Source organism: Pelobates fuscus, chromosome 4 (assembly GCF_036172605.1).
Source record: "Pelobates fuscus isolate aPelFus1 chromosome 4, aPelFus1.pri, whole genome shotgun sequence".
Taxonomy (NCBI): domain Eukaryota; kingdom Metazoa; phylum Chordata; class Amphibia; order Anura; family Pelobatidae; genus Pelobates; species Pelobates fuscus.
In genome coordinates this window covers 100793825-100799824 of record NC_086320.1, presented here as the reverse complement: position 1 = coordinate 100799824, position 6000 = coordinate 100793825, and positions in this window count along the sequence as shown.

Here is a 6000-nt window from a genome sequence, read left to right as displayed (position 1 = left end):
CGTGGAAGTCACTGTAGTACCCTGTTGGGAAGTGATGGTTGGTCAGCTTGGGCCTGTCCCCTTCCCTAAAGTGGGTCTCCTGTATCATTACAACGGATGCTTTCTGCGAGTGAAAGTCCCTCAGTGCCCCTGACCTTTTCTCCGGTTTGTTAAGCCCTTTGGCATTTATAGTGAGGACAGTGAGGTCGCACGGTAGTAGTGGTCCGTCAGTCATCGTGGAGTGTGCACTCTTATCTGTGTTGGGTCCGGTCAGTGCGTGTCGCGAGTCAGTCGGGTCGTCCGGTAGGGGTAGGAAAAGGGGGGGGGGGTGGGACAGGTACGGGACAGGAAGGGGGTGGGGATCTGGGTGAGGGAACTATGTACAATGAACCAGTCACTCGGCGGTGACTGTTCAAGGGTCGAGCGTCGGGGGACAAGGAGTGGTGGGGTCCACCAGTGGTCCACCAAGTCCCGTCCACCTATCTGTGGGCGCTCTATTCCTATTGGGGAAAGCGGAGGAGGTCGAGGGTTTCCGTACGAGTCCCGTCCGGGCTCCCGGGGTTGTGTGGCCTCCTGTGCCCTCACACCCTGGGTTCTCGTGCGTCGGGTCTCGTCTGGAACCTCCGACTCCCCTGCGGCTTCAAGTGTGGGCGGTGGGTGGGTGTTTGTTTCATCCTCGTCCTAAACTCGTATTGGCCAGAGGCTCTTAGTGGGTAGGGTTTGTTTCGTCGGGCGTTAGGTGTTTGTGTGGCGTGTAGCCCTGTGGGCAAGTCAGTGAGCAACATCAAATAATAACATTGTAAATGAACATATTAACATATTAAACAAGTATTCCGAGCAATTTATCTACCAGAGAAAAGTCCCGCTTCCCCATTCCTCGGGACTGGTCTCGACCTTCCCATGCTACTTTACGGTTATAAGTTCCTTTATGTTCCCTGATTCTGTGTGGGGGTTAGGGCACCATGCGACTCTCATGGTGTGGGTGGGAGGGGGGGTACCCCATCCTCGATATTAGCGGTTGCCGGGGGTGGGTTCAGATTCCATGTTTGCATTCCTTTGTATCCCGTACCCATCCCTAGGGTGAGGTAGGCCCTGTATTCGTCCTCCACCCTCTGGTTTTAGTGCTGAGTTATCATCCCTATTGCTATCTAGGAGGGGGGTCGGGCCCCAGGTGAACCGCACCAGCTTTGGCCTCCGCCACTGCTCCCCCACCGGTTCCTTACAGGGCGGTATTACCTCCGCGGTACGGTCCAGCCAGGGAACGCCCCCCTCGGTCCTCTGCCAGGGGGGTTCTCAAAGGTCGACTTGGGTTGCGGGTTTGGTCTAGGGGGTATTGATGGTGGGCCGGTCAGAATTTGCTCGGATATGGGCTACCTGTCACTCTCGGAGTTGTACCTCTGGTGGGGTCCCAGGCTGTCTCAAGGCATTTAACTCCCCTCCCCCTCCATCCCCCCCCTCGTCCCCCCTCGTCCCCTGTTGTCCAGGTCTTCGAGATGTAGGGCCATCTGGCGTAGTTGTGCCTCGTGTACCTTTAGGGTATTCGTAGTGGCGTTTTGTGTGGCAGACAGATGATCACTGTCTGCTTCCAGCTGGGATACCTTTTGGTGCAGGCCCTGCAGTTCTTCTCGGAGGGAATGGAGCTCTGCCGTGATGGAGTTTCGGAGCTCAGAGTTCGCCTCCTTGAGGTCTGCCTTGGTGGGTAGTGCCCGGATTAAAGCCACCCAGTCCGGGGTGTTCTCCGGGTGGGGGTCGATGCCGGGGGCATCCATGCAGGGCTCTGCGCTCGGGGAGTGAGGGCGCGAGGCCCACGAGGTCCCGGAATCCGTTGAGGCCTGTGAAGCCAGGTCCGCCGGGGTTTTCAGGTATTTGTGCAATGTGGACGCCGGTGTGCCCTTGGATGTGTCTGCGGGCTTACCAGCATGTGATGAGCGATGTGTTTTGCCCATTTTGTATTTGTAGGGAGTGGATGGACGAGGATTCGTGATAAGCCTGCGGGGAGCTCTCAGGTTAAGCTGCCATTCCTCTCGGCCTCCAAGCCACGCCCCGCACAAGTGTCTGGGTGTCGCCCCTCTGTTTGCTTTCGGTGCTCCTGTTCTCTCGCTGCTGTATCTGTGCGGCAGCGTACCTTGCCTCAATCCGTGCCCAGAAGTTGTTGAACAGGTTGTTCAGGCGAGTGTTCAGAGGCTCGGTGGCATCGTATCGGTGCTCCGGAGGCACACTTTCTTTGCTGGGTTGTGTTTCCGCCATGTCATAATGGCACGCGGCCTGCAGGCTTTGTGCGTGGCTGGGATCTGTGTCAGTTCTCGGAGACCACGGAGGTATGAGAGTCGGTGCTATTGGAATAATGATAACCCCCGCCGGTCCTGTGGGGGAGGAGGGGAAGCCAGGAGTCGCGGAGGCTGTTTGTTTTGATGGGCTGGGAGAGCGGCCGTCTCTACCCTGCCCTGCGTGTTGTAGGCCCCAAGCCTCGGGTCAGGCTTTCCAGCGGGCATATCAGGCATGCAAGGTATCCCCCTGTTCCCCTGCTTCTGTATAACAAGATGAGGTAGGTTGGGGTTCAATCCAAGGCAATGCGCCCCTATTTTCCGTCGATTATTAGGCCCAGGCTCGGGAGCTCACAGATAGTGTGTCGGCTCAGCTCCACAGTCAGGCTCTGCCCCATATTATTATTATTTTAATATTTGTTTTTATATAATTTAAATTATTATTTATATATTTTTTGTCCCCCCTCCCTGCTTGTTAGCTGGCCAGGGAGGGGGGCTCTCACTCCCTGGTGGTCCAGTGGATGGGCTTTGCAGGAGGGGCTGGCAGGAAGCGTTTACTTACCTTTCCTGCAGCTCCTGTCAGCTCCCTTCTCTCACCTCCAGTCCGGTCAGCTCCCTCTACAAGTCTCGCGGTGTGAGTGCCGCACGGAGCTCTGACCCCGCGGCTCTCGCAAGACTTGCAGAGGGAGCTGACCGGACCAGAGGTGAGAGAAGGGAGCTGACAGGAGCTGCTGTAAAGGTAAGACAGAAGGAAAGAAAATGGGAAAAAGGAGAACCGCCCACTAAAGATGGGTGGAGTCCATTCCCACTTCTAACTACTCCCTTAGGTAGAGGGTCACAGAATTATGGTAATAAATCTTTATTTCTAGTAATGGGTAAACAAGTTTACCTGACAAAAATACATATTGAACTTTAATTTTTGAATTTTTTTAAAAAAGGATAGTAAATATACCCTAGCAAAGGTGTTAAAGTGATTGGTGAACAAATTCACCCGAAAAAAATATAAAAATAATAAATAATATTAAACACACCCTAACGAAAGTGTTTTTAAAGTGGAAGATGTAAGTTGCCATAATACAGACACTCACTCGAGTATAAGACGAGTGGGGGTTTTTCAGCACAAAAAAAGTGCTTTAAAACTCGTCTTATACTCGAGTATATATGGTATATGATTTCTTCAATTTTAATTTTACTTGACGAAATGAAGATAATGCTTATGCTTAGTTATGTTTCTTTCCTTTGTTCATTATTTTATTATATTCTCTGTACAAGTAGTGCAATACCAAGTTGCAAATTGTAAGACATGAAATGCACAACTGATATTGTCCATGTTTCTAAATACTTGGAAGACTGTCATATGGTGTTTGATGTACAGTTGAGTTCAAAAGTTTGCATACCCTGGCAGAAATTGAGAAATTTTGGCATTAATTTTGAAAATCAGACTGATCATGCAAAACAAATATTTTATTGAAGAATAGTGATCATATGAAGCCATTTACTATCACAGTTGTTTGGCTCCTTTTTAAAATCATAGTAACAGAAATCACCCAAATGGCCATGATCAAAAGTTTACGTACCCTTGAATGTTTGGCCTTGTTACAGACACACAAGTTAAAAATGGTTATTAAATGTTAATTTCCCACACCTGTGGCTTTTTAAATTGCAATTAGTGTCTGTGTATAAATAGTCAATAAGTTTGTTAGCTTTCATGCGGTTGCACTGAGCAGGCTTGATACTGAGCCATAGAGAGCAGAAAAGAACTGTCAAAAGACCTGCGTAAAAAGGTAATGGAACTTTATAAAGATGGAAAAGGATATAAAAAATATCCAAAGCCTTGAAAATGTACTGTTCAATCACTTATTAAGAATTGGAAAATTTGAGGATCTCTTGATACCAAGCCATGGTCAGGTAAATCAAGAAAGATTTCAGCCAGAAGAAATGTTCGGATACAAAGAAAAACCCACAGGTAACCTCAGGAGAAATACTGGCTGCTCTGGAAAAAGACGGTGTGGTGGTTTCAAGGAGCACAATACAACAATATTTAAACAAAAATGAGCTGCATAGTCGAGTTGCCAGAAAGAAGCCTTTTGTCACAAAAAAGCCCGAATTACTATATGCCTGACAACACCTTGACCTGCCTCACCGCTTCTGGCACACTGTAATTTGGAGTGAGAAGACCAAAATAGAGCTATATGGTCACAACCATAAGCGCTATGCTTGGAGAGGAGTCAAAAGAGGGGCCTATAGTGAGAAGAATACCATCCCCACTGTGAAGCATGGTGGTGGCTCACTGATGTTTTGGGGAGGGGGGTGAGCTCTAAAGACACAGGAAATCGTGTAAAAATTGATGGCTAGATGAATGCAGCATGTTATCATGCTGCAGACAATTTGCATTCTTCTGCACGAAGGCTACGCATGGGAGGCTTGTGGAGTTTCCAGCATGACAATGACCCTAAGCACAAGGTCAAATTGACCCTCCAGTGGTTACAGCAATAAAAGGTGGAGGTGCATACCGTTAGCAAAATTGTGTTTCATTTCCAGATCTGAAACAAACTTTCCAAAAACACATTTTTAGTTATTTTCGTTGAGTCAATAGGGATCACCCCAATCTTGTAGCACTCACCCCGCAACCATGTCACACCACTGTGTTAATTTAACCCCCCCAATTCCCCCAACCCTGTCACACTCACTGCCCAACCCTGTCAATAGTTTCAAGCAGATAGTCACACACATTTTCCTCAGATTCTGACATAAATGTATTGACATAGGAGATGATATATTGGGCCCCATCGATATTTCCCTCTATTGTCTATAACAAAATTTAGTTTTTTAAAAATCATGTTCTAAAGCGTACCTGCAGTAGGTAGGGGCCGAAATTAAAATAGGCTAAACTTCTTTGGGCTGGAGATAGGTTTTTAGCACTTCACTTTCCAAGTAAAGGTATAGAATTGCATGTAAAAATATGGATACGCACTGACAGACTTACAGGTAAACACACCTGATAGACAGTCACTGGAGGCAGACTTAGAGCTGCAATGTAAATATTGCAGTTTCTCTGGACATTGCGGCACCAAGTGCAAAAGGGACACTGCACCCAGACCACTTCAATTAGCTGAAGTTACATAGTTACATAGCTGAAAAGAGACTTGCGTCCATCAAGTTCAGCCTTCCTCACATTTGTTTTTTGCTGTTGATCCAAAAGAAGGCAAAAAAACCCAGTTTAAAGCACTTCCAATTTTGCAACAAGCTAGGGAAAAAAGTGGTCTGGGTGCCAATACTGTCCCTTTAATATATTTTTCTACCAGGTCGGTCGATGGGGCAAACCATGATGCCGCCATCCATTGGACACTAAAACTCAGACATTGCTCAGACTGTTTAATAAGGTACGGGTTTTACATTTATGGCTCAAATTGGGTCCAGAAATTACCTGCATGGGGTGAAATTTTACCCAGATTTTAAATGTTTTAACTGTTTTGCCTCATGTTTAAAAAAATAAATAATAATAATATATATATATATATATATATATATATATATATAATCTCCTTAAAATGTTTTATTTCCATTATTTCTGTTAGTAAGATTCGAATAGCCCCGCTCCTGGCCACACCCCTAACATTAAAGTGTCCCTCTTTGTCCATTTGAGATGTCGGTAGTTATGGTACTGGCAGTACTCTGGGGTCACCATGTCTCTCTATATCACTCGCCCACACTGCCAGCCCTCGCCTACACCGTGAATGGAATGACATGGAGTGAC